The 19,834-nt window shown below is 35.0% G+C and overlaps 1 non-coding gene across 1 annotated transcript; it reads left to right on the top strand.

Moving 5' to 3' along the window:
* Positions 1–14,828: 14,828 nt before the first annotated feature.
* Positions 14,829–14,964, top strand: LOC141416700 (small nucleolar RNA SNORA51). The gene has a single exon (XR_012441306.1). It is a non-coding gene; the product is annotated as a small nucleolar RNA SNORA51 (small nucleolar RNA).
* The last annotated feature ends 4,870 nt before the right edge of the window (positions 14,965–19,834 follow it).

Here is a 19,834-nt window from a genome sequence, read left to right as displayed (position 1 = left end):
TAGCTAACACATTGCAAGTGGGTAATATTGCAGAAGCAAAATTTATTTCTAGTTTTGGTGAAATATGTAGAATCAGTCCATTCACTTTTTTTTGGTTGATGTACTTTGTTTATGTGTATGGAAACAGAACAATGAAACCTGTTGAAATTGTTCTAAGAGGGAAGGAGAAGGGAGATGAGGGAATATGATGGAGGGAGTGAATCTAATCAAAATACATTGTAAGTACATATGTAAATGTCACAATGAAATCCCCTGTAAAACTAACATATGCTAGGAAAAAAATGTAAAATACTGCATAAACTCATAAAGATACTAAAAACAGAGCATAGATAAGAGTGGGATGGAGACAAAGCAGATGAATATTGCTAGCTAACAAGAGTTTATAATTCTTCATCCAAAATTGCCTATGGAGGAGAATTCTGGTAGAAGTCAGCCAGTTTCTTTCATAAAATTACTAAAAGCTTTAGGATAGAGAATAGTAGGCATAACATTGAAACTATGTGTACTATTTGAAACTTTTGCTCAGTGAAAGTGAATACTTGTTATCCCTTCTCCACAGGGCCTAGCAATTATCCCCCACATCTCCGTTAAATGAGATGGGGTGGTTATTACCATTGCTGTACTATGGTTCTATCAGGGGTTTGATTCCCCATACTCCAAACTTTGTCAAGTACTTTTGTCCTGCACTATCCCAACCTTTCTTTAGGTTTTACTAGGGAACCTAACTTTCTGCAGGTTCCTTCAGGCCAGTGGGCAGTCCTGGCTTCTCAGCCATCATAAGCTTCTTGTTTGTTCATTTACCAATGTCAAAACACCTATAAATAATCTTCCTATTAAATTGTCTTTAATTAAGCCCTTTGAGTTTAAACACATCTGTTTCCTACTAGGATCCTGATGAATACATCTGAGAATAGGTAAAACCTTTAAAAGACTTAATTAAGTAATTTCTTAAGGGAGAAAACATGAATTTTCTCATAAAACAAAATTATTTCTGGAGGAAATGAACAGAACACCTAGATAAAAAATAAAAATGAGGTCTTGAAGTATTAAAATATAAAGTAAATAAAATATCCCAAAGGACAAATGGTAAAAAAATATAAAGAATCAGTAAAAGAATGGATGAATAAGTCACCAGCATGGAAAGTTTATGCCACAAGGGTCACTGGAGTACCAGCAGAGTGAATGATGAAAAGATAAGCACTAAGGATATATTGTGATCCATCTTTTCATATTTCAAAATCATAGTAAAACTATTGAGAAATGTTGAAATATGAATACCCATGTTGATGGTATAGGAAATGGGGCCTTTAGACATTATCTGGTCATAAAGGTAGAGCCCTAAGAAATGGGTTAGTATCCCTATAAAATAGGTTTGAAAGAGACATTTCACTCCTTCTACCATGTGAGGCATGGTGTAAAGTAACCATATGTGAATGACGAAACTGACCCTCACCAGTTACCAAATCAGCCAGTGCCTTTGAGGCATGCTAGGTAGAGGTAGTCTGAGACTGCTCCCCTTCTTGATTCAACAGCTCCTCCCTCCAGCCCACATGTGAGAGGAGCCAGATGATAACATATTTTCTCCTCACTTCCAAGTTAAAGGTGGTATTAAAATGACTTATGAAAAGACCCTGGTCCTTCTCTTTTTTTCCCCTCACCTGGCAGAATGGGTGATTCCCCTTCTCTCAGTAAAACTATTCTACCTCACCCCATCCATGTGTTCTGCTTGGATTCTTTCATCTGGAACACAAAGACCAAGATCTTCTGAAAACATCATTTGCCAATAAAATTTGTGGTGAAGCCATCCAGGAGCAACAGAGGGGTGAGATCCCAATATGCTACCTCTGTTAATCCCTTTTATTTCAGTCCATCTTTTTCTGTCTTCTGGTCCCATGCTTCTCCACCTGATATTTTGGAACCAAACACCAACCATGGCTTAGATGGTGTGGGACCTTCATGTGGGGACATCCACCAGATGCTCAGGACTTGCTCTGAGCTCCAGTGCAAAGGGGCTGCACTGATTGGCAGTATGCAACATTCACCTACAGGACTCATGAGCTCCCATGAGCACCCCAAAGCACAGGGTTCACACCTGAGTTCCCTAGTCCTGGTCTGGTAGATAGACTACATTAAAAGCTAGCTATCCTTTCCCTAACCTTACCTTCCCTAACCCTTAACTCCACTCCCATCCTTTCATTTGCTGATAATAGTTGCACTGTCAGAGATCATACTGTAAGGTCTCTAACCCCAACCTGGCTGAGGACAATAACGAAACCCCACCATTTGAGCTGATTTCTCCACCCCCCGCCCTCTTCTTTCCCTTCTTCTCTTCTTTTCTCTCTCTTTCTCCTCTTTCCTCTAACTTGCAGTTTTAGGGAACACATAAGAGGCACACCTCACTCAGCCCATTTTGCCACAGGCTTTTTTTCAAAAAGTAACAAAAACTGCCTCCAGAGGGGCTGACTGATGACTGCCCTGGCAAAATATGAGCTGCTGCACAGCTGCTCAAGAGATCAAGGGAGGGAGCCATCAAGGGGGGTGGGGGTTGAAGAAACACTTACCTATAAGTCATTTCCCCTTACTCTACAGACATGCACCAGGGGCTTACCTACAAGTGGTTGGCACCCTTTGCAGATGGGATTAATGGGATTAAATTTGAGGTTCTAGAGATGGTCTCCTTTCTGTAGGAAACTAAAAGGGGCTAACAACAGGACACTAGCAATGGAATGCATGCCTAACAAGAGTAAGGCCATGGGTTCAAATCCCACCAGAGTGCATTTCCATTATCTGGTGTACTTTTCTGACCTTCATTTTCTTCTCATTAGGATAATAATTGGGTTAGCATTTGGGCCAGTGATGCCTTCAGCTATCCCCATGCAGAAATGTGCAAAGATGGAGAGACTGACCCTTAGGAAAAAGATTGACTCACAAGACAGGGTACCCTGCTACTTGCTTGCTGTAGAGATGCCTGACAGAAGCACATCAGAGGGACCTGTAGTGAGGCTTCCTATACACAAGGGGGATGCTCCACAGATCTTAGAAGTTCTCATTTTTTTTCTCCTTACTATGCCCTCTCTCTCTCTTCACAGGCCAACATGGGGGCAGCTAACTCAGTTCCAATGGATTTCCCACTTGGCTGTATCCTTAAATACTGGGAATGCTTTGACCCTGCTAACCTAAAAAAGGAACATTTGATTCATTACTGTAATGAGATTTGACTCCAATATCAACTGGGGACTAAAAGATGTTGTGAAAATGGAAGTCTTGATTATAACACCATCTTAAAGTTAGATTGGAGTTGTAAAAAATGAGAGACATACCATATATACAAACCTTTATGGTCTTATATCAAAACCCAATACTCTATAAGGGATTCGCCAGACCCCAACAAGAACTAAGGAAAGAGACATGGGTATCTTTGACATCGCATGTCTCACAAAGGGAAACTCCACTGCCTCTCCCTTATGGTCCTGAGTCTGAGCCTACATGACCTCCACTCCAAACAACCTTCCCAACTCCTCCCTCAGCACTGCCATTGCCAATGAGTCCACCAAACACTCAAAATGGGAAATCTAAGACAGAGACTCCTCAAACAGTGCTCCCATTATAAGAAGTGTCAGTGCCCAAGGGATCAATTTGTGTTCATGTGCCCTTCACTGTAAATGATATTCAACAGTGTAGGGAAAAGTTGTTTTGGTCTACTGAGGAACCAGATAAATTTATTATTGAGTTTCAGACCCTGACATCTCTCTTGGAAGGATGTTCAGTTCCTCCTGGCCAACTGTTGCACTCCTACAGATGCCTGTAGGGAGGCAGATGAGACCTTCACTAGGGATCTTATAGGCCAACATCCAGGGGATGTCATTGTCCCAACAAGTGAGCCTCACTGGGATTACGTATGCCAGGAAGAAAGCAGAGGAGGGCCCACATGTTGGAGGCCATCTTTTGTGGAATGAAATCAGGAACCACAAAGCCTATAAATTATAACAAGGTCAAAGGGATTATTCAAAAGCTGGGAAACAAGGTCCTACCTGCCTCAATGAAAGGAGAAAAGCACCAAATAGAACCAAGAGAACAGGTGTTAAACTCTGAAAAGAAGGAGCCCTGTGTAACCAGCTCCAGCCCAAATGGAAGGGCCCTTATCCAATGATCTTTTCCACACCATGGCTGTCAAAGTGCAGGAAATAGATAGTTGCATTCACCTTTCTAGGGTAAAATGTGCAATAGAGGAGTCTACCTCCAACCAATCACAGCCTGGGGATACTTACTCCTGTGACCCAATAGAAGTGTTAAATACAATCTTTAAGAGGAACCAAAAGACTTCAACTTAAATGATAAATATAAGCTCTAATATGAATTATTCAGCTATACTTGTACCTCTCTCAGCCCCATCTCCCAAGTACCACCATTCTGCTTACTGAAGAAACTTATGACACTTCTTTTGGGTATTTTGCCTCATTCTCCTCTTGGGGCTGACACCTGGCTTTGGCCAGATCATAGAGGATTCATCACATCATACCCATCCACTAACTACTCCAGGTCTCATGTCCTAACCTCTTATTAAACCCACTGAGGTCGTATTGGCCAAAACCTTACCCAAACTGACAAATAAAAATAATAGATTCACCTATATGCCTTCTGTAAAATCCAACTTCTTCTGAAAACCACAAGAAGAATTTCCCCTATGTAAAACCAGCTTTTATCAATGTATATTCCCCAAATGGACTGACATATACACTCCATTATTCACAGCCCATGATAAGGACATTGCCCTAAGCTATCAATCATTTACTGTCCCAGTTACAATTGCTCCAACCAAGAAGGCCATTCAACTTACCTCCCTTTTAATTGGGCCAAAACTAGGTACCTAAACAGATACAAAGTAAGTAAGTCTAAACCACTCTTTATTCTAAAACAATTATTTAAAAACTTTAGTAGTAAACAGAAAATTATTAAAAGCCTTAGCCATACTTCAAAAGGCGAAAGATTTATGCGATTTGAAGAGAAACCAGAGTATTAGCCATACTTCAAAATTGGATAAACTTTCTAATGGTTGTCACTTTTCAAGATAAAAGAAAATTAGATCTCCTGACAGCCAAGGAAACTTCCCAAATCTGGCAACAATCCTTGGATTTCTGAAAAGTATTATTTGAGACTTAGGATCAGTCCCCTTGGGTAATGCACCTGACAGGACACCTTATGGTTCTCCTGCCCGTGTTCACACTTGTGTCATGCCAGTTAGACTTGCTAATTGGACTTATCTCTTCCAGAATTAACGCCTGTAGGAAACAAACCATGACATGACAGGGCTGTCAACTTACTGAGGTGGACAAGATGGCTATGAGCAATCTTGATCGAGCTGGACCAAGATTAAGATAACAAATGTCACTGTTCAAGTCCCCAAGGACAGCAATAGGGAGGGGATAAAACTCCTGATAGGTAGGATCTACAGCCCCTTTTCAGCTTGAAGCAGCTACCAATGATGGAACACCCTCCTTCAGCAACCCCCAAAAGAATTTTTGTCCTGCTGGGGGAGTTTCAGGCAGTGTAGGTTGATAGTCTGGGACTGGCCTGCCTTTTGACTATAGAGCTCCTCACTCTATCCCACAGGTGAGAAGAGCCATGTGATGACATATTGTCTCCCCTCTCCCATGTTCAAGGAGGTATAAAAATGACCTACGAAAAACCCTGGACTTTCATTTTCTCTTCCCTCACCTGTCAGAATATGTGACTTTACTTCCCTCAATAAAGCTATTCTACCTCACCCCATCCACATGTTCTGTTTGGATTCTTCCAAATGGAATGCAAGCACCAAGATCTTCTGAAACACCATTTGTTGATAACACCTTCATCTCAGAATTTCTATGCTCCAGAAATGTGATAATTAAATTTCCACTGTTATAAACTGCTATGTGTGGTATTTTGTTGCACCCACACAAATGGACAATAACCATACAATTTTGTGCAGTTTCAAAATACAAAACAGACAGAAGACCATGAATGTTTCCTGAGTTATAAAGAGAAATGAAAAACATAAGATGTAAATGAAGGAATATCTTAAGTATTACATTTTCCAACAGTTACAAAGAATGCAGAAACCAATGGATAAATCAAAATTCTGAGGAAAACTAATTCATATGCTACATATAAAATTTGAAATGCAAAAAAATTTTTGAAACATAACAATAAATATATATACAAACATGATAAGATTCACTTGTCATGCATTCTTTGATGAAAAAGCTAATATATATCCCAACATTATGTTTCACAAAAATGGAATAAAGTAAGAAAGAGGACATCAAAAAGCCAGAAATAATTTGCTCAATATAATAGAATATCAAAGTTAAGTCTCATCACTAAGTTATATGTTAGATCTTATGAAGGGTTTAAAAAAAAGATAGGCATATTGAAAACTGCACAAATTGTAAACAAGGAAATTATTTTTTGTGGGGAGGAGGGGAGAGTAGTGGCAAGGCTATAAAAAAGAAAAGATAAGTGCACATAATACTTCACTTTGCAAAAAATCAGTATGTATCATTTGTAATGTTTCATTATTTGCTTTTTGATTTCCAACAACCTGATTTAGGTTTTGCAAGGATTAGGGTGAACATGTAGGGTAAATCATCCATTGTAAGAGGAAGTCAGTGAGTTGAGAAGGTGATACTGATGTGCTCTCTATACAAGAATGAATATAGAATTTTTAAACATGTTAACACCACCATAAGAATGGGACAAAGGTAGAAAGAAAAATAGAGGAGATGATCCAATGCAAGTTATAATACATATATACATGGAAATGTTACAAGAATACTCCCTGTATAGCTATCTATCTTAAACAAACAGAATTGTAAGTTTTTTCTTTTACAAAATCAGAGAAGAGGAGGATAGAGTAGATCCACCTTGAGGGTTGGCACCAGTGGGAGTAGGGAGGAGGTGGGAAAGGATCTTGAAAGGTGAATATAGTGAAAATACTGTGTACATATGTATGTAAATGGAAAAATAATACCAATTGAAACTATTCTAAGAACAATGGGAGGGGGATAATGGAGAATGGTGAATTGGTGAGTTTAAGTATGATATATTTGGTATATTGTAAGAACTTTTGTAAATGCCACAATGAGTCCACACCTAGCACAATAATAAAAAAGAGAAAGTCAATGATAATTTTGGAAGTTAATATATGAAAATAGTAAATGCATCTATCATTTGGAAGTATGAAAGTGGAAATATGGAAGAAACTTCTGAAAATGTGAAAGTAATTGCCTTTGAATAAAGTAAAATTGGAGTGAAGTGTCTTTACTTTCCTATTTAATTGTCAAATAAATTTCCATTTTTTGCCTAAAAAATGCAATCCAAAACTATAATAAGTACATTAGTGCAATGAACACAAATAAAATAGCTTATACAGGAACAGAAGGTGAATATTGGTGAAGAAAAATTTCTGGGTGTCTATGCCAACAACTACCCTAAATATATCTCATCATCTCGGCTGTCTGGTGGTAACACTTGGTGGTCACTGGGGTACACTGAGAGCTTCACAATGAGGTTGCAAATGAAATTACAAACAAGTTTATTGAAAACAAAAACATAGGTCTTATGTCTCTTTTTACAGACAACACAAATCCCACAGGGCACCCTGCTGTATTTTCAGTTCCACTTGAGAACATGATGATCCTAAAATAATAAACACTTTATTAAGAATGTTTTGATGCAATTTTTCAGTTACAACTGACCATTTTTATTAAATCTAAATATCATCACCACTTACTTTCTCCCTTGCCTGGTACAGAATTACTCTTGACAAGAACATCACACATCATCTGCATTGCTCTCTGATGTTCTATATGTGAATTTCAGGCCAAGTGAAAAATACAATGCTATAACCATATGCTTTAAGTGAATGTGCTTCAGTTTACTGGAAAGAGTTCAGAGGTACCAGTACTTGAGCTGCAAAATGTGGCATTTCTTGGCTCATTTTGAAAGAATGCTTATTCATCAAAAAAAAATTGATTGGGAGTTTGCAGCTTTCTCCAAACATAAGGCATAAAGTTAGATGTTTTTAATTGAACTTAGGGATCTCCTAAGGAAATGCCCTCAAATTAGACTCAGGCAAATGATAAACTGTTGACAGTTCCTTTTGAAGAATTTTATTTAATTTAGTAGTATTTTCCTTTTTCCTAAATATTTAAATGAAACAAGCTAAAGTTTTAAGCTTCATATAAATTATCACAGTTTTTTCTTTCCTTTTCAACATATTGGATAAACATTGAGCTTAAGGTATAAGGGGCTACTTTCAAAAAAGCTGCTCCTGTGTTAACCCAGAAGAAGTTGATCTCCCCTAGGAAAAGATCAGAGAAAATTGAATTGGAGGCAGATTTTTTGGCCACCTTTTCACTTGAATTTTTTTCAGAGCAGTGGAAGAAGTCAATGGTTTCTTTAAATAAAACACTCCAGGGGCAGAGGAAATCAGAGTCTGGCTCAGTTCCTAGAGTCTGTGTTTTTTGCTTGTATGATCATTCCTTGGTAAGTACTTCCAAAGTCAAATCCCTTTTTCTAGATTTGTAATCAAAAGAAATAAGAACCTAAACTCAGATATAAAACTCTGATGCCTAAAGTAATTCTCATCCTGGTATTATCAAATCTTCATTCTCTGGATTCCAACCCAGGGCAGCTGAAACCAAGATAAATTAACAAGAACAGTAGTAAATCACTCAATTTCTGAACTTATTAAAATTATTTCATATTTTAGGTTCATGTAGATGAATCTCAGCATGAATTCTTTGCAAGCTATTACTTCCTTTCCTCCTTTCTGTAGGTTTGCTTTTGCTCCCTTGTATTGATTAATTAACTTATCTGCACATCTATCATTAACTTATTGAGCAAAACATTATAAATACTTAATGTTTAGTGTGTAGTTAAGTGCTAAAGTGTTTGAGATCTATTTTATTTTTAAAGCTTCACATTGAATTTTTGGAGACATTAGTAGTATATCTTAGGAAGGATTTTTAAGTACTACACCCATGCATAAGGGCCAAATTGCAAAATATTACACAGCACAAAATGATGGATAATAGGAAAATTATGGGAGATAAGAAAAATGTATTAATGTTGGTGATACCAGAACAATAAATAACTCAGCTAGTATTTATAAAGTGAGCAGTAGCTGATTTTATCTATTTTAATTTTCCTTAATCCTCTGTGTAGCAAATGAGTACTGCAAAGATAACTTGGACCAAATTACACAGCATGTGACAATGTCAGCAGTAGCAGTCTGCCTGTCAACCTCAGTACCCAGGATTTTCATGACCACTTCATATGTGGCTGCTGTGATAACTACATTATGCTGATTCATTAGTCATGCTAAATGCTCCGGGACAGAGCAAAGTCACAGTTAGAACTCTGACCACTGATATGAAAAGATGTACATGTGTATTTATAATTTTGAAGTGGTCAGTCATAAAAATAATTGAAAAAATTTATTGAGTACTTTCTTCATGCAGGGCACATGCAATAACTTATACAATATGTACAGTGGTCCTCTGCAGAGGGTACAATAATTTTGTGTATTTAATGGATGAGGGAGTTGAGGGTTTGAGTTGTTCGGTAACAAGCATGTGTCTTACAATCAATGTCAGCACTGTGATTTGCTACTTGTCTCTAGAAAATTGTTTTAATTGACATACTACTCTAGTACCAATATAACTCAAAATATCCATGCTTTATCAAAATAGGACATTAAGATATATTTTGTGGTTGTTGAATAAAATTACATTGAATAATGATGTTTTCATACACTTAAAATGTTCAGAAAGAATAATTTTTAAAAGATTTAGTTGTATCTTAATTATTACTTGGGAAAAAGAAAAATGATTCTAGCTTTTCAGATCTCAGACAACATTCATATTCTTACTTATAACTAGCTTACTATTAATAACATTCAAATTAAAATATTTAGAATATAGCAATATTTTTCACAGTGTTTTCATACTTGGACTGTGGAGTGTTGAAGTAGGAATGCTGTAAGAGAAGTACAGCTACTACAGGGTAATTAAAGTAGTCCATACACAGCTGTTCCCACTGCGTCTAGTCCAGGCCTCATCCAGAAGAGTCCCTACTTCAATTATGTCATACTGTGCTATCTGCTTATAAAATTCTGTAAAGTTATACAATGTCTGCTTAGTTCTTCATAATTTCAGGCACATTGAATGCATACTAAGTAATATGCTTAAAAAAGCTTTAGGATTAATTTTTGGAAATCAAGCCTTTTTATTTTCTAATATCCTTCTCTTTTTAATCTCTTTCTTATAAAGCAGACAGCATTAATTGAGTTTCGTTTTGAATTTGAGTTTAAAAGAGTTCTGCCTTCTTCTGTTTCTCATGGGCAAAACAGGTATGTTTTACCTGAAATCGTAGAATGATAGGATATTATTTTCTACATGATTTACCTGTACTCCTATGCCTTGGCACTGTGATGAAATCACAAGAATCTAGGGAGAGAACCTCATTTATTGGAATTGCTTTTCCACCGTATCATCAGAATGGAGAATAAAAATGGAAACTAAGTTAGTTATAGAAAATAGTATTATATGTCTTGTATACTTGAGTTACTGGAATAGAATTGTTATAATTGGAAAAGATACTCACAGTTGAAGAAACTTGTATATTATGCAAAAGTAGCAAATTTATTCAGAACCATGTTCGTTCTATTCTGTCACAATTGTCCCAAGTATCATTTGGTTTGTGTTTTGGTCATGTTATCCCTGAGAAAGTGAGATGCACTGTGGTATAAAGGATACTTCTGCTTTCAGAAATGGCTGGAGGAAAAGTGTGTGGATGACAAAATGTCAATGAAATGGAAAAAACATAAGATAAACACAATAGTCTGATCTGTGGCCATCATTTGTAATTTTTCTACTGCTTGCATCCTAATTCTTACAAATTTCAACCAGACTAGTTTTGCTAAACAGTCTTCTCTCTTAGAACTATTACATAAGTGGCTATGGTTGAAGGGGTAGGCAGTTAGGGAGGCTGTTGTTTCTCATTAGTATATCTCAAACACTCAAATAGGAATGCATAGTTGATACTTTTGCCTTTTTTACCCAGAGCATTACAAAAATGAGAATATTCTTCTATTAGAGCATACTGATAAGTAAACATGTATCTTTTATTCAGAAAGTTTTGGAAGATAATACATTTTCTCAATCCTAAACATTATAAACATTTTAGGTTTTTCAAAAAAATTCAAAATACATAGTTTGCTCCCTTTCTGTTTTCCAAACAAGTCAATTTTAATAAAAATCCAAAAACAATTTTTGAAATAATTTGGAAATTGCTGAGTAGTTTTTAAATAGCTCAGGAAGTGCACGAGTGTGCATTTGTGAGTGTGCACAAATCTGTGGTTCTCAATAAAAGGGTGTGTAAATTTGTCCTTTTAAGTCCAGAGAACAGTTGATGAAACCTGCAAATATTTTGGTCCTCATAAGGGGGGTGGGGGAGAGAGGGAGGAGGCAAGGAGCAAGGGGGAAAAATGGCCCAAACAATGTATGCACATATGAATAAATAATTTTAAAAAAGAGTATAAGCTAGGGATGCTGTTAGACACACAAGACTACACCTCATAACAAAAAGCTATTCAGCCTAAAATGTTAATAACAATGAATGATAGAAAAAATTTACAAAAAAGAGATTATTAAACAGAGTCTCCATCAACAGTTGTACTATATTACCTGATCCATGCTACCTTCCTTGCTTGGAAACACTCACTAAAAAAATCTTTATTTCATTAGTTAAATACCAGTGGTGCATTTGTGCTTTGCTGATGGGTCACTAATTGGAGCGTGGATGAACATCCTTGCTCTGTTTGGTAGCAAGAAATGAGGGCAGCAATTGATAGGATAATATTGCTGTCTTTTACCTGGTTAAGAGGTTTGGACCTTACGGCTTTATTTTGCTTGGCCAACCAAGGGGTTTTGAAGACTCGCAGAACAAATACTGGACCTTCTGCTGTGGAAGTTCAATTGATGAATTAAGAGCAAATATCTTTTCGTATTACTGTCTTTGATTTCTGCTATGCTTTCTATTTTTTTAAAAATTAAAGTCTTGGATGTAATCTTTACCTGATGATTATTACATATTAGTACAATTAAGCCATATTAATAAATTTGTTAATTGTTTTTACAATGATAGAGTAATAGGTTAATTACTATGAACATAATATCTTCATTGACCTTGTATTACCACTGGTTTAATATTCCTGTCACCTCACAAGTGTATCTGAGAATACAAATGACTTTCATTTGTACTACAGACTTTTTCTTCAGCAAAGTAACATGCATAATAAATAATTCATTTTACATTTGATTAGAATTATATATAATTTTATAATTTTCTCTAAAATGTAATTGTGTCTACTGGAACTATAGAAATGCAAAGTGCTTTCTTTTCCTACTCTTTAAAGACAATTTTTCTCCTAAAAATGTCAAATGACTATTTTTTACTTTTATTCATGCATGTACTAAATGAATCATTTATATTTATATTTATATTTACATCATAAATATTTACTTACTGTTTTGCAAAGCAATTTGTTAGGTCCTGAGAATATGAAAACTAAGAAGCAAAGTTCTTACTATCAAAATGTTCAGTTGTCAGTTTTTGAATATTATTCTCTTTACAGATTTATCATGACTGATTGGAGAGGAAGTCAATTCAATTGTATAACCACTTTCATTTGATGTAAGATGTAACATGCTATACATACCAATTTGAAACCATGATATCCAAAATATTAAGCAATTTGATTCTCTAGTTAGAAAATCAAAATTCATTTTAAATTCAGAGAGCTAAGCACATTAATTATAAACTTATATGTATACACACACATACATACATATATAAAGAAATATATATACATACATATATATATATATATATATATATATATATATATATATGCGACCTCCAGTGCTGGGGATCAAATCCAGGATCTGGCATATACTATGAAAGTGCTCTACCACTGAGCTACATCCCTAGCACTATCATATATATTTAATTATATGCAATAGTTTTAGTCTGGAGTACTAGCGGAAATGTAGAATGCGTTATTTCCTAGGATAACAGTTTCATGCCTCTTGATCCAAACAGAGGAATTGCCTGTCTTTAATATATATTCTCAAAAAACAAATTCTTAGAGTAGCTGATGAGATCACTAATGAACAGCTTTTATTGTTCTGATTGAATCATGTTGCTTAAGTTACTTTCAAATATACTAACGATATAAACACAATCACATCTGATTATTTGAAATGCTCTTATTTTGCTCTTATCTTATGGTACAGAATGGTTATCTTAGTCCTTAGATTTCCATTATACATTCCTTTTAATTGATATCCTAATAATCATTTGAACATTTTTTTCTATTTAGTGATAGGTTTCATTAACAATTCACATATATTTCAACTATAAAATATTATAATATAAAATTTGACTTCATTACATGATTTAATGTATTTAAAATCACCACAATAATAACCCAGCTAAGTCAGCTGTTTTCCATATTTTTTGACAATTTACAAAATAGTTCAAGTATGCATACAGATAACAACATTCAGTAAATTTTATAGGTATCTGTTAAAAAGCTTGAAAACAGGAAATATCATACTTTGGGGAAAAAACAGGAATTATTTAAGATGTTGGTATTATTGTAAATATTTTCTTAAATGCCTATGATGTGTCAATGTGTTCACTCGGATTTGTATGAGCTTGTAAATAGGGCCATGTAACTCCAGAGACAAATAGTATTTGCAACACAGTCCAGTTGTGAGCAAACCCAGAGACTTTCCCAAAGTAGGATTTTGTTTCTGTTATAGCTCAAAACTGCTTCTGCTTTATTGTAGTGTAAACCTTGCTTGTTCTGAGGAACATAGACTTGGCTCGCTCTATAATTTTCTTCCTTTTTTGTAGTAATTTTCCTATTTTTCAACACTCAGCAACCATTAGACCTGAAACCAAACTTCATCCCTATACTTGAGTCCTTAATTACCATTTATTTAATAATCAACCATGTATATTCCAGTTACATGTTAGGTGTTGAGGATATATTCAACATGAAACAAGACAGACAAGTCCCTGAACTCACAAAGCTTACCATGTAGTTAGGAATACCATCTGTTTAGAAAAACAGTGAAAAAGTAGGTGCCAGAAGATGCAGTGTTTGAGAGTGTTTTACATAAAATACGTTAGGAGGAACTTCTTAAAGAAATGATTTCTCATCTGAAAACCAAATAGTGAGAAAGTCAATGTGAAGATACAGGAGAAGGGAAAGGCCAAAAAAACCAAAAAACAAAAAAAAGGAGACATATCATACCATTTGCAAGGAGCAGTGAGATTAAAAGCTTGAAAAAGATTTCTAGAGAGTCCCACAAGTGACAGAATCTCATAGTGAATAGAGCATCAAGGCAGGAAGAAGTCTCATCCTACATAAAGTAGAAGAATATAGGATCCTGAGGAAAGGAGTCTGGACTTTATTCTCAGAGGATGGGTAGAGCAATGAAGAACCTTTGTACAGAGACTTGACTTAATAAACACTCTGACCAAAGTGTGAACAATATTTACAAGCAGTCAAGACAGGACAGCAGTAGTCCATATAAAAAATGATGGAGACCTGGACAAGAATATTAGAGGACAAAGCGAGAAATGGGCATATATAAGGTAAATTTTGGAAAAGAATTTCTCATAGGGCTTGGAGATAAAGCATAAAGTGATAAGAACTGCCAAAGATGACTCAGTTCATGAATAATAGTAGATGAGATAAGAGGAAACATGGGGCTCTCCTGGTATTAATAAAGGCCATGTTCTTATAGTGTTGGTATAGGAAGAGGAGGCAAAGAAAGCCTATGTCATATACACCTTAGGCCAGACCCTGTGCCTAGTCTGGTATATATAATGAATGGGGAGACATGGAGTAGGAACAAAAACAAAAGAAAAATCTTGGTGACTTGAGTGCAAAAAGACATCCTGAAGGGTGTCACAGCACGAGTAGGTAGAAAGGAGAGGTTACTGGATGGTAAAGAGGATAGAAATACTATATGTTTATAATATATATATATATATACATATATGTATGTATATTTGTATGATTATAGCATGATGAAACCCACCAAACACTGTTTGAAAAAGGTGGGGAAATGGGAAGGAGATTAGGAGAATATAGTAGAAGGGAGAACTTGTTTAAAGTATGCTCTTGAGTCTATGGAGTCATCACAATGATCCTCCCTTGTACTAGTAATGTGTGCTAATAAAATTAGTTTAGAAAAAGAAAAGTCTTTAGAAGATACCAGGAAGTAAAGAAGTGAGAGGGGATGTTAAGGGTAGGTTACCAGGAATTTTATTTTGGATATGTTATATTTAAGATAGATGAAACATATATAAAAAATATTTGGTAGGTGTTTAGTTATACAAGTCTAGAATGTAGAAGAAAACTAGGTTTAAATGGGTTCAAGGAGAAGAAGAGAAACTGGTCACAGAGATAAAAGGAAGTCCGAAAACTTACAGACATAGAAAACAATTTGAAGAAGAACGAGTGCTCTTCCAGGGCCCAACCCTGAGGAGGGGAGGATGAAGAGCAGGAGGAGGAAAAGAAAAAGGATAGAAAAATATCAATTGACTATGTCAATGTGAAGGTCATATAGAATGGCCATGGTCTGACTTCATATGGAACAAAATTTGTTTACGTTGTCCCAGACTAATAAGTAAAAAGAATCTTTTTGCTCTGAAAACAATCTACCACTTTCAAGCATAAAACTTCTACTCACAGGTGATATTAACAAAAGCTGTGCAAGTTGGGGAACATGGTAGCTAGGTTGTATGAGGTTAAAGAATCAATATTAAGTAACAAATTCAAATTCCCACGTGAAACAACCCTTCTACACATTTGGTTCTGAAAGTAATATAGGACCTGCAGTAATGTTGTAGCTGGGAGATTTTAAAGCCTCCTTTTAACTTTTTTGGAGTGGTCCAGAAGTTTGAGAAAGATTGATAATCTAAGAAAAAAGTGGTACTAAAAGAGAGACTTTCTTGAGAGTATGAAAATTGAGGATGTTTAGGGTTCAAGTGCAGTGGTGGATCTCGACAGAAATGAGTCAAGTCAGCAAGTACTAAGACAAATAAACTATTTTTTCCTAAATCTTGTTTCTCAGACTTTAGGCATTCTATCCTCAACATTCCCTACTTCCTCTATAAGAAATTTATCATAATCGGAGAACAGGATGGCAGAATAGGTCCTGTTGGTTGGATGGGGGGGTACCAGTGATGGGGGAAAGGAGGTCGAAAAAAAGTGTAGGAGCAATGTGGTACAAATACTGTATAACCATGTATTTAAATGAAAATAATGATACCTGTTGAAACTATTCCAGGAATGGGGGGAGAGGGGATAAAGCAGAATGGTGGAAGGGGTGAATTTAAGTATTATATATTTGATTTATATTAAGAACTTTTATAAATACCACAATGTACCCCCACCCAGCAAAACAATAGAGAAAAAAGAAATTTACCCTGCCACAACCAACCACAGTTCCCCAAAGGACTTACCTCTTTGGGCTTTCTTAGGACTGTTCTGTTTCTGATAATTTGAGAACAAATATCCCTAATTTGATATAATTTATTTAATTATATAAAACAAACATTTTTACGTATTATGCTCACATTAAATCAAACAGCATTTTTGAAAATCTTTTAAAAGTTGAAGCTTTTTCTTAAATAGAAAACTAGATTACTATTTCAGTTTAAATTTGAGTAAATTATTTAGCACTATGTTTCTTCACAGTTGCATGATAATTAGTAAATATAGTTGACAAGATTGTCTGAAAATTTGCATTTCTATGATTCCTAGATTATTTCTGCTAGTGAATCTGTGGATACAGCTTAACATTCATTTCTAATGACATGTGGCAACCAATGAGGCTTTCATAATCAAAGCAACCTGCAAGGTCACAACAGAGAGTAAGCCAATGCAGCAGATATCCAACAACAGAGAACATGACCTTGGAGACAGCCTCACATATGTGAGATTTGGCAAATAAACTGTGGAGACCTTGGAGAGATTTGCTACACTTCCCAATCAAAATGTTTTGAAAATTGACTATTGTGTTTGTTTAACATGACACTTACCACCTTTAAAAACCTCATAAAAAAGGACTGAAGATATTTAGCTATGTTTTTTGAAAAGATTTGATGTAAATAGAAAAAGTTGCATGTTTTCACACTAATATTGTACAGCTAAATGAAGCAGATATAGATGACTTGATTCTGAAGTCATTCTAACGAATACACATTGAGAGAACATATGGAAGCAATGATTAGTCAGGATGCAGCATTTCTTTCCACAAAATCACTTCCCCTTAGTAATGGGAAATAACTTTAGAAGTAATACTTACTGAAATAGGATTCGTCCTTTACAAATTGTGAAAGGAATATGACCATATTTATAGGATGCGTTGAATTTTGTTGGTTTACAGAAATAGAACATTTTAAATCTTACTCAAAGTTAGATCACTTTCCACTACACAATTGATTCACAACCTTTGATTTTTCTGATATGTATAGTTGAGTTAATTACTTTTTGTTGCTTATATCAGAAAATATAATTATTTCAAAAATTTAAATTCAGGTATATAGCATTGCAAAACTTACTGAAATCACTTCATTTCAAGTTTTTGAAAATTAGAAAAAAATCACTCAACAATTGCCTTCAATCACCCAAGTTTCTGTTAATAAAATAATCCTGATGTTTACCTTTATACTTATACTTAAATATGCAATGGAAAGGTTTTCCAAAAATATGACTGATACATTCTTATTTTCTTGTTTTGGAAAGATTTTCCTTAGTCTCTGTTTTCTTATATGTCATGTTAAAATTATGAACTATTCACTTTTAGTTTGTTTTCAATATGTTTAGATTATCAACATTCAACTCTCAACAGTGATAAGAAGAAAATGAGGCAATGTAAAAAGACACTACAAGTCAGCTACACAATAAGCATTGGAAAGAACGACAGAAAAGATGAACAAAATTGGGCCATAATACATATCAACATGGAAGTGTCACAAGGAAACTACATGGGTAGCTATCTTAAACAACTAAAGTGTCATTTTTTTTCTTTTTCTTGTTTTCTTATACAAAATTGGAGAACAGGAGGGGAAAGCAGGTCCTGCTTGGGGGAAGGGGGAGATTAATACCAGTGGGGTGGAAGAGGAGGTGGGGAATTGGTGAAGGAGGGTGAATACCGGTGCAAATACTCTATATGCATGTGTGTACATGGAAAAATAATATCTGTTGAAACTATTCCAAGAATGGTGGGGGGGAGATGAAGGAAAATGGTAGAGGGGGTGCATTCAAGTATGATATTGATGTATTATAAGAACTTTTTAAATGCCACAATGTACCCCCACCCAGCACAACAATTTTAAAAAAAGAAAGAAAAAGAGAGTCAAGCAGTAAGAATCTTTAGCTCCAAATCATTTTCGTGAATTTTTTTTTGATAGAGGAAAGCACAAAATAGTATCTAAAACAAAGCAAATCTCAGTTCAAATGAATGAATATAGGCAAATAGCGATTATCTATATTTACGATGTACTAGCCTTTATTTATATGCTATCAAGTCTTGGTGGAACATGCTCAGTCATTCTCCCCTCATATGATTTATCCAACATTTCTTAGTTACTAGGAACATGCTTTTGGAAGAAAGACACCAACTCTATCTATTTCTAGCTTACAGATTATTTTGTTTAAAATGTACTTAGAAATTATATTTTGAAACTATTTTTTCTAAAAGAATAGGTCTCAGATCCTTGACTTCTGTGAACTTTGACTTTTTATACCTTATATATATGGTAAAACATAACTGCTCCTTGAACAATGCACATGCCCAGAGACACTACTTATTGCTTGTGGTGGGTAACACATCTGTCTCTTCTGCTAATTATCTGATCAAAATACTTCCAAATCTGGACATCCAGGTAGCTTCTAGGCTGTATATCAACTGTCTACTTTCACCTTTAATTTCTGTACAATATTAATTAATTCCTTGTTTCAAAGAAAAACAAAAATTGTTTGCCTCTACAATATGAGCAAAGGCAGTAGCTTTTTCAGAGATTTATTTCAGTCATTTTATATTGGGTAAGTATTTTTAGAGAGAAATGTCCCACTCTTTACTGTATGATTATTTTATCTTTTAATTTTTTTAAAGTAGTTTATAAAGGTATCAGTAAACAATCTCAGGCATTGTGCTAAATTCTCTACATGTATCATGTTACCTGAGAAAGGTTAGTAGAACTTGGCTTATTTAAACTACAAATGATACCTCACACATTCATCTTGTCTACTTAAATCACATCATAAAACAGTTGTAAGCAAAATACAATTATTATGTTTCATATACTGAACTATGTTGAGTTAATTATGTTATTGTAATGATAACTGGCATGACATCTCTAAACTACGTTTTAGAATAATAATGAGATTAGTTGTTAGGGTAGAATGATGGTGGGAAAAGAGCATGCACTTTCAAATCAAAATTGGTTTTGAAAGATTCTTAGCTATGTAACTTTGGAGTTTTGAAAAAATTGTTATTACTTACTTTAAACCTTTATCATTCCTTTGATAAAAGGTGAAACATTTGTAATTTTGAAACATACATTATTGTTTTGTGCCTTAATTTGATCATTATGAAATATATACAAATCACAAGGTATTCCATAAATTGGTACACTTATGTGCTAATGTAAAGAAAGACCTAAGTAAAGAAGGTGATTAAAAATTCTACCAAGAATTAAG

The sequence above is a fragment of the Castor canadensis genome, chromosome 1 (assembly GCF_047511655.1).
Source record: "Castor canadensis chromosome 1, mCasCan1.hap1v2, whole genome shotgun sequence".
Taxonomy (NCBI): Eukaryota; Metazoa; Chordata; class Mammalia; order Rodentia; family Castoridae; genus Castor; species Castor canadensis.
This window is presented reverse-complemented; position numbering and strand designations above follow the sequence as displayed.